General features: G+C 38.0%; 1 pseudogene; it reads left to right on the forward strand.

Annotated features, from left to right (window-relative positions):
• Nucleotides 1-12655, forward strand: part of LOC127672487 (cytochrome P450 3A9-like) — a 29414-nt pseudogene extending 16759 nt beyond the window's left edge.
• Nucleotides 12656-15089: the final 2434 nt, after the last annotated feature.

A 15089-nucleotide genomic window follows, 5' to 3' on the forward strand; every position in this document is an offset into this window, starting at 1 on the left:
CTTAGAAAGTTCTATCATGAATGAATAATATATGTCTGAAAATATGTTTCACCTGATTTGAACAGAGTACATTATGTGTACATTATGTGTACAGAGTACATTCTTGATATGTACTTTTTTTATTTTTAACGAATGGCTCAACATAAATATTTAAAATGAGGAGGTAAAAGAGCTGAAGAAATGGCTCAGTGTTTAAAAGTTGACCTTTTTTGCATAGGATCAGAGATTAAGATCCATACTGAGGTGGGCCTGGGGATTCATAGTATACTGTAACCTTAGCCTCATGGATCCCAGTACCATCTTCTGGCCTTTATGGGCACAAGCACTCACACTTGCACATATGCACATAGAGACATACATTAAAATGTATAAATACAAATATATCTTTAAAAATTGTGGAACAAAAGTTACCATAGCTTTTCCTAAAAGGATAATTATTCTATTTAAACATTAGTTTCCAGATATTTTAATTCATTATTGCCAAGGAAAACCTTCACTTCCAAACCTATTATTTTATAATTTTTCCAAAAGAAATCCATTTTACGTTATCTGGTGCTGTTCAGTTTGTTTTATTTTCAGTTTCTATTTTTTTGAGGCATACTATGCCTATGTAGTGCAGGTTTGCCTATAACGTTCAGTCAACCTGCCTAAAAAGCTAGGAATACAAGTATGTCAAACCTGCCTGGTGATCTAAATTAAATTTGAGTCTCTTGTGGCTTGAAGTGGTCCCATGGCTTTTCCAGGTATTCAGACTTCATTATACATAGCTTAACATCAGAATAAGAAAGTCCATAGGTCAGAGGCGCAGTATACCCCCTCCTCCACATGTCACTAATAATCCTAGCATTTTAGTTCCATGTAACATTTCAAGATCCTCACCCCCCAAGCTATTGAGGAGATCTGGAAATGGCTGAATTTCATCTATAAGGATATGGTTCAGGATTAAGATTGGAGAACACAGATTGAATTCCAGAACTTCTTCCTGGGTAAACACATGTGAGAAGGGAAGGGGCCAACCAGGGTAGCCCAGGATCCAGAGAAATCAGGGTCAAGGGCAGCAAAAACCAGCACCACTAGACACATAACCAGTGTTTACTCAGAAAAGCATTCTGCTATAAATAGCTGGTATGTGGACATATTTGTTTATCATTAGCTCTGGCACCCTAGTGAGATTTCTGGACTTAAAGAAGTATTATTCTTGAAGTATGGCCCATTCTGCCTTTGTGACTCTCTCTAAACACACAACTGACTTTTTACCTTCCAAAAACTTTTCTTTCAGCAAAGACAAGATTTTCTTCAGCTGATGATAAATTCTCAAATTTTTGGAGACAGAGAGTCTCATCAAGGTAAGCAAAGATGGATCATGTCTACTGATGTGGAATGGCAAAGACAGATATTTATTCTGGAAATATGCAAGAGGCTTTCCAAATGGAATAAAAAAGTCTGAAGATTACAGAATAACAGTTTGGGATACTATATATGCAGCCAGAGGAAATTTCCAGAAGCATAGTATTGTTACTATGTCCAAAGTCTGAAGGCCAGCCAGACGCGTGTGGTTCAGGTCTGGTGGTCATCAGTGATCTCTGAATTTTGTACCACAGAACAAACACCATCTAATCCTCATCTAGACTCATTGATACAGAAGCTTTGCCTGGAGATTTGCATCTAGACAGCTGATGAGCAGGAACAGCCCCACAGTGGTAATGGTCCCTGGAAACTCAGGGTGCTAGTCTACCCAGTCTTTGATCTATAGTCAAACTTTGGTTCCCTGTCTAGTTGACAAGGAATGTGTAGAGAAAGCTATGGCATTAAGCACATATTCCATTACTTTTCAGTTTTTGCTCTACTTATTTTCCCATCATGGATGGCTTTTGAGAAAACCATTGTTGTTATAATGAAGAATGATGGCTTTTTAATTCCACCGGGTCCTATGCAGCTATAGTCCCATTATAAAGAAGAGATAGGTGTCTTTCTTTTTGTTTTCTTTTTTCATTTCTCTCCCTTCCTTCCTGACTCTTACTTTATTTCTTCTTTCCTCATTCCCTTCCTTCTATCCTCCAACTTCTCCCATACATTTCTCTCTCTCCAACATAATCATACATTAAACCTGTTCCTTTATCATGGTAATTTATTTTGACATACACATTCAAGTACATTGTCTAGTGTAGAAGCCCTTTAATTTGAACTTCTAAATACTTTCTTAGGCCAATGCAATGTTAATTTATTAGGACTTAGCAGCTTTGTGTCTCTACTTATCTACCACACCACAGAGTAGGGTTCTGAGGTTTTTGCCTCCATACTCTACTTTCATGTATTGGTTATTTTCTTGTTGCTGTGAGAAGGTACATGAGAATCAGAAAACAAAAGAAAGGAGGATTTAATGTGACTTCTGGTTCAAGCTGATCCCTCATTCATTTTTGGAGACCTGATAACACATAGGACTAGGCATGGTGACAGAAACTGCAGAGTGGCCAGGAAGTGTGGCCAGGCTACAAAACCTCAAGGTCCCATCCCACTGACCCACATAATCCAAGGAGGCTACAACTTTCACAAGCATCACCTCTATCTGGGGGACCAAGTGTTCAGACAGATGAGATTGATAGAATACTTAATATTCAACCCACTACAATAACACAAAGTTCATGTTCACTGAGACGAAGAATCTGACTGACCGTCTTTCCATCAAGAACAGCACAAATGTAGTCAATCAACCAGAGTTCTGCAAAACCTTCAAATATTCATTTTCCACTGGGGCTTACTCTTTCAGTTTTGAATTTGCAAGGTTGGAGCAGGCCATATATTTCTAAAGGTCTTACACTACCCACTACTTAGTGCTTAACTCTTCAGTGCTTAACTGAACTGAACTTTTGTGCAGATTGAAACCCAAGTGGAAGGAAAACACTTGTCTGGAGCAGTGTGGTCCACATGAAACATAGCTGGGGAAGTGGAAGAAAGATGACATTTAGCCATGATTTAATAGCTTTGCTAAGTTTATTTTGTGGATACAGATTTTTGTGCTTTCCATGCACAATAGTTCTTCTTCTGACATTTTCTTTTCCTGCTACATTAGTGCATTTATAAGGCCAGTCACCACTCCCATAGCTTCTTATTTAGCATAATTTCTCTGATCATCCATTTTGGAAGACTAGCAGTCTTTGCTTACCCAGTGAGATTGTTCAGAAAAATATCACACCTCAGGAAAGTTGTTATTTTGATTTGAGGAACATAAGTTTCCTTTGACACTCTGTATTTCATCTTCATTGATGCTGTGACTTTACAGACTATACTTTGAGTATCTTTTAAACAATTGTTTTGAGTTACCTAAGATTTGTGTAGTTCACAGTCCTGTTACTGCTCCACACACACAAACCTTTGTACTGAATGCTTATTCAAGTGGTTCCAACTATATTTTATCAAGTATTATTTATTTTTTCCTAAGGGAAAATACTAGTCCCCATTTTATTCATAAAAATAGATTCCAGGGACTGGCTAGGTGTCTACATGGTTGAGAACAGTTACTCTACAGGCACAAGAACTACAATTTGAATTTCCCCAGAACCCACATAAAAAGCCAAACATACCTGAACATCATTGCAAGCCTAATATTTGAGTACCAAGGTAGGAGAATCCTAAAGATCTCTGCCTAACTAGTACAGCAGAGAATGTATGCTTCCAGGTCAGGAAAATATCCTGTTGCAAGGAAATAATACAGAAAATAACAGAGAAAGACATCAAAAAAAGGCATCACCCTGGATTGGAAATGTGAACATTGACCAATCATGTATTTGGATAGTCAGCTCTGTTGAGTCTGCTCTTACTCACACACCATGTTTCACATGAATATACCACACACACATCAAACTGACACACATACTACATTCACACACATACACACCACACTTACACATACACACATACCACACTCACATACACTTAAACACATGGCACACCCATATACACTCACATGCACTTACATACACTTATATATACACCACTTATATACTAACACATGCACACAAACACAAACACTGAACATACCATTTATATGTAGACAAACACAAACACACACACTGAAAACACTACTTACACATACACAAACACATGCATATATACATATCAAATATATCACTCACATGTACACACACATACACACTCACATAACTCAAACATACACTACTCATATATTCACACATACATAAACACATGCATACATGCACAATATTTTTATAAGCAAAATAAAAGTTTAAATATCCCACACTTGCCTGTTTTTAAAGGAGTATGGGTTAATTTTTATCCCAATAAAGGGAAGAAATAAAAGTGAAGAAAACATGTAGATATTTTCCACAATCATGTCTAGTCATCCAGGGGACTGCTAAAGACACTGTGCCATACTAGGAGGACATGCTTCTTTCTAGCTTGCCCAGCTGTGGCACTGTTGAAATGATGAGATGAGGAACAGATTGGGGAAAAGAGTAGTGTACACTTAAAGAAACTGGATTAGCCCAGCTATGGTGGCACACGCTGGTAGGATTTGCTGAAGGGGGCAGAGGCAGAGGTAGGAGGAACATGAGTTTGAGACTAGCCTGGGCTACACATTTAAAAATAAAGAAAAGAGGAAACAGGATGAAAATGACTTTTTTATTTTACTCTGTTGTCAGGGAATGAAAAACAAACCTGATATGACCCTGAATGGTTTTTCCTGTTCTCTGTAGAGATTTGTGATCTTTCTGTTGCTCCTCATCTAAACCCTGGTTTATATTCACCTCTGTCACCTAAAATATGTTCTAGACGGATGAGATAGCTCAACATCTAGACACTTTCTGCTAAGCCCCAAAAAACCTGAGTTAAAACTCTAAGACCCAAATAGTAGAAAAAAAAAAGAATACACAATTGCAAGATTTCCTCTGACTTCTAAACACATGCTTATGGTAGACTTTGGTGGAGTCTACACACACACACACACACACACACACACACACACACACACACATCAACCAATCTGTCAGTCAATCAATCAACCAACCAACCAACCAACCAACCAATCAATCAGTCAATGTAAAAATAAATGAAATGTACTTTCTTCTCCTTCAGGTTTATCTGACCTGGAGATTGTGGCTCAGTCCATTTTCTTTATTTTTGCCGGCTATAAGACCACTAGCAGTACACTTTCCTTTGCTTTGTATTTGCTGGCCATTCATCCTGATGTCCAGAAAAAACTGCAGGATGAAATTGATGCAGCTCTGCCCAATAAGGTGAGGAGATGGGACCTGGAGAGGGCAGTAGGGAGAAACATTGACTTGAATGGCTTCTTATCATATTTAGTGAGAAATCTTCAACAAATTTATAGATTCCTTCACCATATTTATTTAAGAATGTTGAAAAGAGCAATCAATAGGAAACCAGCATCAGATACTACTTTTAGCAAGATAACATCATTGTAGAATGAATGTCAGTATGGTTTCTAGCAAGAAACACCCATAAATATTGCAAAGGCATGGAAGTGTGAGCATTGGTTAGTCAAATATCTGGATAGTCAGTTCTGTTGATATCATGAACTGTTCTCTTACCTGCTTTCAGTTGAGTATGACTGGTTTTGGCTGTGCTGTGCTAATCAGATGGATTTGGTGCAGCCCCACATATAACTTTCTACTCATAGGTGGTTCCTAAGTAATATTCTTAACCCTACATACAGTCTGTCCAAAAATCTGGTAAAGTAATAGTCACATTGGTCTTTATAACTCTTCCCAAACTGGGAGGCTGTAGGGTGTGAGGTTGCCTAGTCTGATAACCCCTAAAGTCTATTAAACCTACTCGATAACCCCTAAAGGTACAGAAGCAGTCATTAAAAGTCTACCAACAAAAAAAGCCCAGGACCAGATAGTTTTAGTGCAGAATTCTACCAGAATTTCAAAGAAGAGCTAATACCAATGCTTCTCAAACTATTCAACAAAATATAAACAGAAGGAGCACTGCCAAACTCATTCTATTAGGCCACAGTCACCCTGATACCTAAACTATACAGAGACTCAAGAAAGAAAGAGAACTTCAGACATATTTTTCTTATTGAGCATTGATGTGAAAACATTCAATAACATATTTGCAAACCAAATCCAGGAACACATAAAACATATCATCCATCAAGATTAAGTAGGCTTCATCCAGGGATGCTGGGATGCTTTAATATGCCAAAACCCTTCAAGGTAATCCACCATATGAAAAAACTGAAAGAAAAAATCCCATAATTATCTCATTAGACACTGAACAAAAACCAGCACCCCTTCATGTTAAAGATATTAGAGAAACCATGGATACAGGGCACATACCTAAACAAAATTAAAACAATATATAGCCAGACAATAGTCAACATCAAACTAAATGGACAAAAAACTTCCAGCAATTCCTCTAAAATCATGGACAAGACAAGGTTGCTCATTCTCTTCCAAATCTATTTAATATAGTACTCAAAGTTCTAGCCAGAGCAATAAAACAACTAAAGGAGATGCAGGGAATACAAATTGGAAAGGAAGAAGTCAAACCATCACTATTTGCAGATATGAAAGTGTACATAAGTGACTCCCAAAACTCTACAAGAGAACTACCACAGCTGATCAACACTTTCAGAAAAGTAGTTGGATACTAAATTAATTCAAAGAAATCTGTCATCCTCCATTATACAAATGATAAATGGGCTGAGAAAGAAATTAGGGAAACAAAACCCTTTACAATAGCCTTGAATAATAAAAAAAAAATTTGGTATAACTCTCCCAAGCAAGTGAAAGATCTGTATGACAAGAAATCCCTGAAGAAAGAAATTGAAGAAGATATCAGAAAATGGAAAGATCTCCCATGCTCATGGATAGGTAAGATTAACACAGTACAAATGTCCATCTTACCAAAACAATCTACAGATTCAATGCAATCCCCATCAAGATTCCATCACAATTTTTTATAGACTTTGAAACAGAATTTCTCAAGGTCATACGGAAAAACAAACAAACAAACAAACAAAAAACCCAGAATAGTCAAAATGACCCTGAACAATAGAAGAACTTTGGAGGAATCACCATCCCTGACCTCAAGCTGTACTACAGAGTAATATTGAGAAAAAATGCATGGCATTGGTAAAGAACCAGATACATTGATCAACAGAATCAAATTGAAGACCCCAAAATAAACCCACACACTTATGGATGGACACTTGATTTTTGATAAAGAAGCCAAAACCGTACAATGGGAAAAGAAAACATCTTCAATAAGTGGTGCTGTTCTAACAAGATGTCTTCATGTACAAGAATGAAAATAAATCCATATTCATCATCCTGCACAAAACTCAAATTCAAGTGGTTGAAAGTCCTCAACATAAAAACAGATATACTAAATCTTTTAAAAATGTTTTAATTGAAATATAACTATATCACATTCCCTCTTCTCTTTTCTCTCTCCAGCCTATGCCTTAAACATGTCCCCCCTCACTAGCATGTTTATAACCCCCTTTGATAACTACTGTTACATAAATATGTGCATATGTTTCTATGTATGTATACACAGACACTGACACAACCTCCTGAATCCATTTTTACTGTTTATATGTATGTTTTCAAGACTAGCTGCTCTGTGATGAACAACCAATTAATTAGAAGTCTCACCCTTGAGAGAGGCTAATTCTTCAGCTGTCACTGTTTGCCTGAAGTTTTTTGTCTAGGAGTGGGACCAAGTAAAATGATCTCCATCCACGTTAACATGTCAATTAATATTGCCACTGTTCTGGTCTTGTTCATGCATCCATTTATAAGATAGACCAATTTACAGCAGATTTCCACCTTCTCTTCCCCATGTTCCCTGAACTATAATGGCAGGAGCTGTAATGTAGATGTATCTGTTGCTTCTGAGCTCTACATGATCCATTGATCCATATTTTGTGTCCAGCTGTGGTTTCCAGTGATGATCTCCATTTGATGTAAAGAGGGGCTTTTTTTGTGAACTGTAGGAGCTATTTTATAAATAAATGGAATATTTTTTCAATCTTATATATAATTAAAAGAATAATACTGCAAAGTATTTGCAATAAGATAAGGATTTGCTAAAAGGCTGGAAAGATGGATCATCAGTTAAGAGCTTGGCTGCTCTTTCAGAGGACCTTAGTTCAGTTCCTAATCCCTACATCAGGATGCTTACAACCACCTGTAGCTGCAGTTCAAGAGGATCTGATGCCCTTTTCTGTCCCCCAGACCACATGAACCCCATGCACATATCTCTACACAGATACATATATAAATAAATATGTTTTAAAGATACATACACATAAATAAAAATAAAGCTTTTTAAAAATAGAGATTTTCCTCATCTACGTTTTATAGACTTTCATGTACATGTAAGGCTTTGTTGTGAAAAGTAACACTAACTGTGGCATCTTGTCATATACTTTTAATTATCTGTTAGTAATGGTTCTTGACATAAGAAAAAAAGTAGTATGATAATTTTGAGGATTCAAGGTCTTAGGTTTGGGATTATCCTAAAGAATTGCTTCTCAAAGGGATATTGAACAGGTGGAAGGATATGAGTTATTAAAATGCTGTATACATGCTAAGTTTCTTTATCAGTAAGATTTATTATGTGGTATTCCAAACAAAACACCACAGTAGTACTCCATAGTTCAAAATTAACTCTGTCCCTCTGCCTCCCACTCCTTCCCCCTCTCTCCCCATCTTCTCCTCTTCCTTCCTACCCATCCAGGCACCTGTCACCTATGATGCCCTGGTACAGATGGAGTATATGGACATGGTGGTGAATGAAACTTTCAGATTATATCCAGTAGGTGGAAGACTCGAGAGAGTCTGTAAGAAAGTGAAATCAATGGGGTGTTCATTCCCAAAGGGACTGTGGTGATGATACCAACCTTTGCTCTTCACAAAGACCCGAAGTGCTGGCCAGAGCCTGAAGGATTTTTCCCTGAAAGGTACAAAGATGTGAGAAAGAGAAAATATTCTCATCCAGACGAATTCAAACATGATATTTTCTCTCTTGGTATTGAAGATGTTTGCTGCAACAACAGTTTCTCTCCCTCTCTCCCTCTCTCCCTGTCTCCCTGTCTCCCTGTCTCCCTCCCTCCCTCCCTCCCTCCCTCCCTCCCTCCCTCCCTCTCTCTCTCTCTCTCTCTCTCTCTCTCTCTCTCTCTCTGTGTGTATGTGTGTGTGTGTGTGTGTGTGTGTGTCTTTCTGCCTTCCTGCCAGTCCATGTAAATTTTTAGGAATGCATGAGACCTGCCATAGTTTCCTTGGTACTATCTTTTTTGTTTTTAATGTATTGTGCTTTTCTTTCATCTCAGGTTTTTTTCTTGCCATTCCCATTAGCTGTCCCCATCACCTTTAGAGAGCATCTGAGTTTCCCGTTTCACTAGAGCATACCTCCTAGATATTCTATTACGGCTGTAATGGTGTTGCCATGTGCCTAGTGGCCCTTCTCCACTATGGTTAAAGCAGCCCTGCTGAGGACAGAGGATATCATGGGTCCACAGACTACTGTCTCTAGCTGCCATTTTAGCCAGCTCCCTTACATTCAATGACTCTTGTAAGGATATACCACCTGCTTCTCTAGAGGCCTGAAGTGGCTTTCTTTGGAGGTGGCTTGAGTATATATTCTTCTGGAAAATTTGGAACCAAGGTCAGGCTTCAGTCAGATCTTACATCTAAAATACTGTTTTCTTGATTTCCTGTTAGTAACCAAAACAGAAAGTTGAGATTTTTAACACAATGGCTAGCAAGTCAGAGGACCTATGATCTAGATATTTTCCACTAACAGTGGACTTTCTGTTGTCAATATATATGTCTTAGTCTTTATGGCATACATGTTACTACCATAATATTTACTGAGGGGGTAAATGGGGCTCGTTCATCCAAGACGATTTCTGTGTTTTCTCCAGTTTCATCAGTTCAATCACCTGTAACATTGTGATGATAAAAGCCCAAACAATCTACTATATTTATGTTAGATTCTTTTAGTAATTAAATATATATTACATGCCTACTTTGTATGAGACTGCTCCAAGCACTGATAAAATCCAAATATTAATATACATCTACTATAGAGAATGTTTGACCAAAGTTGAAGAGTAATCTATAGAAATTAATATACACAAAATTCTAAATGAATCTTTCTCTATGCTTGCAGCAACCATTCACCCATATCAGCACCTGTTCCACATACATCTTCTACAACTCTCTCAGCTTTCATGTGGAGTGTGCATGCATGCGTGTATGTGTGTTTGTGTGTGTGTGTGTGTGTGTGATATGTATACACATGTATGTGTAACATACCACCAAGAATTTTCTTCAAAATATAAAATACAATTTGAAATACATAATCATATTCCAATTATCATCTTCCTCAAATCAGTATTCTTCTCTTAAATATTTAAATGAAATCAAATTCAAATTAAATTTGTCTACCCCTCTAGAATTTTATACCCAAGGAAATATATAAAGAAATATTTGATAAGTACATTATAGTGGAGTGACTTTGTATATTTTGTTAAATATCTGACTTAAATATTCAATAAGGAAGGAAAGAAAGTAGGATGAAGCAAAAAATGTAGAAGGAAGGAGAAGCACAGTAAGAAAAAGAACGGAGGAAGGAGAATGAGGAGAAAGAAAGAAAAGAAAGGAAAGGTAGAGAGGGAGGGGGAAAGATGGCAGGAAGAAATGGAGGAGGAAGAATGAAGGGAAGGAAGCTGAAAGGAAGAGTGAAAGAGCTGGCAAAAAGAAGAGAAAGACAGGAAATGTACTCAAAAAGAAAAGGTGTAATGAAGAGCAGAGAATCATAGAGTGAAAGGGAAAAAACTTTTTGTCAACTGAACCCAATGGGCAAGTGACCAGCAGAAATGTGACCTGCAGCAAGGACTTGCTTTCCTTTCATTGGTTTTATTTCTTATATGCCAGAATATGAATGCAAGACTGTGCTAAATGCACATTTCTTGTTCAGCGATAAGTTTTCTTAATCTGGGTGTGGTGGCCCATCTTTTTAATCCCAGCACTTGGGAGCCAAAGGAAGGTAGATCTCTGTGAGTTTGAAGCCAGCTTTTTCTACACAGAGAGTCTCAGACAGCCAGAGCTACATACTAAGACCTTGTGTTAAAAAATAGATAGATAGATAGACAGACAGACAGACAGACAGACAGACAGACAGACAATAAATATTTTGAGCAGAATCCTTGATACAACTAAAAGCTTCTCCATGGTAAAGGGAAAGGAATAGACCTGTAGCCTACAACTTCGATAGTGTATCTCACGCTCCAAGGCCTAGGTAACGTTACAGAAGAGGGGGTGGACATATTGTACTGGCTGGAGGGTTGGTAGGTATGCTATATAATGTCTTCCCTGTTCCTGGGAAATGACATTCCCAGTTCCATCATAACTGCAAATCATCTATGAACACATGAAAAAGACTTGCACATATCAGAAAAAAGTGAGGCAAGAAAGTAGGAGGATGACTAGTTGGGAAGAATGGAATGAAAGGAACGGGATCACAGTGTGTTGTATACAATTAAGAAACTTCCAAAAACTAACTCTACGAAGCTCAGCATGAAGATATCTACATGCAACCCTAGCAAGCATCCTGTCTACTACTGCTTGTGGGCAGCTAAAAGATATCAAACAAGTGGTTGTTGTGGATTTTATGCTTCAATAACTTGTCTTCATCTACTTCTGTGGGACCAGGTTCAGAAAGAAGAATCAGGACAGCATCAAACCTTACATGTACCTGCCCTTTGGGAAAGGACCCAGGAACTGTATTGGCATGAGGTTTGCTCTCATGAACATGAAAGTTGCTCTTGTCAGAGTCCTGCAGAACTTCTCCTTCCAACCTTGTAAGGAAACTCAGGTCGGTGTGATTTCTCAATAACTTACATGTAATTTGGTGTTTTAATTGGGGGGCATCTATGTGCAAAGAAGTATATGCTTGCTCGCATTTTAATTTATTCTGAGTCAAGTAACTACTTTTGTGACTGGGGATGGTTAGGTTCTGCAGTTTAGCAACTGTATCTTTTGCTTAAAAAAAGTATAACCATTCTCTAAACTCATGGGCTGGAGAGTGGTTCATTCAGGGAAAAGTCTGCATTGTAAGCAAGAAGATCTGGAGCTTGATAAACCAGGGAACGGGCATGCCTAAGGATGGATGGGAAGGAGGTGGGTGGGTGGGTGGTTGTGGGAGCACCCTCTCAGAAACAAAGTGGATGAGGTAAAGGATGGTAGGAGGGCACTGGTAGTATGTTTTCTTAAAAGTAATTAAAAATTAATAATATTATAGAAAAATGTATACCAATTTTCTAAATTTAGGGTCTGGAAAGTAGTGCATTTAGGAAAATGTTTGTGTGTGAGCATGAAGACTTGAGTCTTACACTCAGAGCCCAAATTTTTAAAACCTTGTATGGCTCTTAGGAAATGACACCCGAGGAAAGAATAGTTTTCATGTGCTTAATGAAAACTAATGAAAATAGTATTTGTTCTTAATGAATATCTTTCTTGTTCTGTGCTTGGTGACACCTCATTGTTTGACCCTCACTGTGCTTTATGCAACTGTTTCAGATTCCCTTAAAACTAAGAAAGAAAGGATTTTTCAACCAGAAAAACCCATCATTCTAAGAGCTGTATCAAGAGATTGAACCATACGTGGAACTTGCCATTGCACCTACTGTAACGTAGTGTCTCAGGGCACCAGAAGCCAACTCATTTGTGAAGAAAATGCAGAAATGAAGATGGCATTGATTCTCTTCATCTAAGGGGGACTCTGGGCCTTCACCCAGCTGCTTACCTCCTCTAGTCACCAAAGTTCAACAATCACATGCTTCCCAATATAGACAAAAGCAAGAGTACTTTGTGTTTATTTCAGTTTGTTTTACTTTGGATTTGGTTAGATTTAGATAGCTGGTTTGTTGTTTTGGAAACAGTGTCACAATTACCCCAGGCTAGATTTGAACTCACTACATAGCAGTGGATATCCTGGATCCCGTTATACCACCTTCCAAATGCCGAATTATAGTTCGGCACTACTGAGCCCAGCTAAACTGTCACCTCCCAGAAGAATGACAGTTGTCTTTGTTAGATAGCAATGGTGCTCTTGTTTGTTTGGATGTTTTTGCCAAATTAGATCTTCTTTAATCCTACATCTGACAGAGGGCTAGTATCTCAAATATATAAAGAACTTAAGAAGTTAGACAACAACAACCTCCATAACCCAATTTAAAAAAGGAGGTACAGAGAAAAATAATTCTCAACAGAAGATTGTCGAATGGCTGAGAAGCACCTAAAGAAAAATGTTCAAAATCCTTAGTCATAAAGGAAATGTAAATAAAATGACTCTGAGATTTCACTTCACAACCATGCATTCAGAATGACTACGATTAAAATTTTCAGAGATAGCACATGCCGGTGAGGTTGTAGAGGATGCACACATGTCTTAATTATGGTTTCTATTGCTGTAATATACCTCCATGACAAATGCATCATGTGTAGGAAAAAATTTATCCCTCTTACAGTTTTTCATCAGTCCACCTGCCATAGATGTCAGGACAAGACTTCAAGGCAGGAACCTGGAGGTTGGAACTGAAGCAGAGGCCATGGAGGAACACTTCTTACTAATTTGCTCCTTCCGGGTTGCTCAGTCTGTTTTCTTATACAACTCAGGACCACTTTCCCAGAGGTGACACTCTCCACTGTTAGCTGGGCTTCCCATATCAATCATTAATCAAGAAAACATACTACAGATTTGCTTACAGGCCAGTCTTCGCAGCAATTTTCCCCATTAAGATTCCTTCTTCCCAGATGACCCTAGCTTATATCAAGGTGACATTCATAAAGAGCCAGCATTATACACTGAACCCAACTTTTGATATCTTTCCATAAATTCTCAAAGCCCAGAGGCTGAGGAGTTAAGTCAGTAACGTGCTTGCCACGCAAGGACAAAGACATGAAGTATTTTCCCAGCATTCACGGAAAAAGAGAGGAGAGGAGGAGCCTGGAGATGCTGTTTAGTGAGTATAGCCAATTGGTGAGAGACCGTGCCTCAGAAACTAAGGTGGAGAGCAATAGGAGAAGACACTTGATGTTGACCTGCAACCTACATGCATTCTCAAAGGTGTTGGCAACCATATAGACATAGATATAACACATTCAGAGTCTCAAAGCTCCTGTTAACCGACTTATTGTCAATGAGTCTCTGTCTGTTACTTTCAACTTGGCCCCTTTGAACAAGTCTCCCTTCTTGGTCCTCTACTTCGATTCATCTTTTTAATTATCACATGCAGATAATTAGAGCACATTCAGCCTGTGCTGTGGGAATAGTCAGAACCCAGACTTTTGCCCTAACCCTGTTATCAGATCAATAAGAAAGACTATTTATTTCTGAGCTTAATACTTTCTTAGCTGTTAACTGAAACTGAACTTTGACTTGTTAGGGATACAGAAAATGGTTAATACATTAATGCTGATGACTCTGTGTGTTTCAAACTTCCATGTGATTAAATTTCCCTTAAATGTGCTGTAAACATCACCTTGTCCTCTCATATTACAACTAGAATTGCTTCTGGCTGTAACTCACCTCTGTCCTTAGTTTGGCTGTGAGTCATCTGTGTAGTTTTAGCACGTTGTTAAAGACATGTGGTAAATAATTCAATAAATGTGTGTGGGGATGAGAGTGCTGAGGTTATCAGGATGTATTTCATCACCTAATGTCTGTTTGTATGTCTGCAGCTCCATTCTCAGTATTCTCTTCATGTTTAAAGCTACCATTTAAAATAGAACAAAGCTCAGAAAAAGCATGCTTCTCTTTATGGTCCTTTGTAGGATAACACTGCATTAGATTGCCCACAGTGCTGACTGGGTTTTAGTTTCAGGAAATGACTAGGCTATCTATCCTTACACAGTTAGACTACAGGCCTATAGGTGGATAGGACAGATGATATTCATGTTAACCCTATTTTAAGATCCTCTCATGTAAATTAAGTGTTTCAGATTAAACTGTTATTTCCATAAGATTTTTATATCTTATGTGCATGTGTGTGTGTGTGTGTGTACACAAGCACACATCAAAAATCAACA

This window comes from Apodemus sylvaticus, chromosome 22, assembly GCF_947179515.1.
Source record: "Apodemus sylvaticus chromosome 22, mApoSyl1.1, whole genome shotgun sequence".
NCBI classification, from domain to species: Eukaryota; Metazoa; Chordata; class Mammalia; order Rodentia; family Muridae; genus Apodemus; species Apodemus sylvaticus.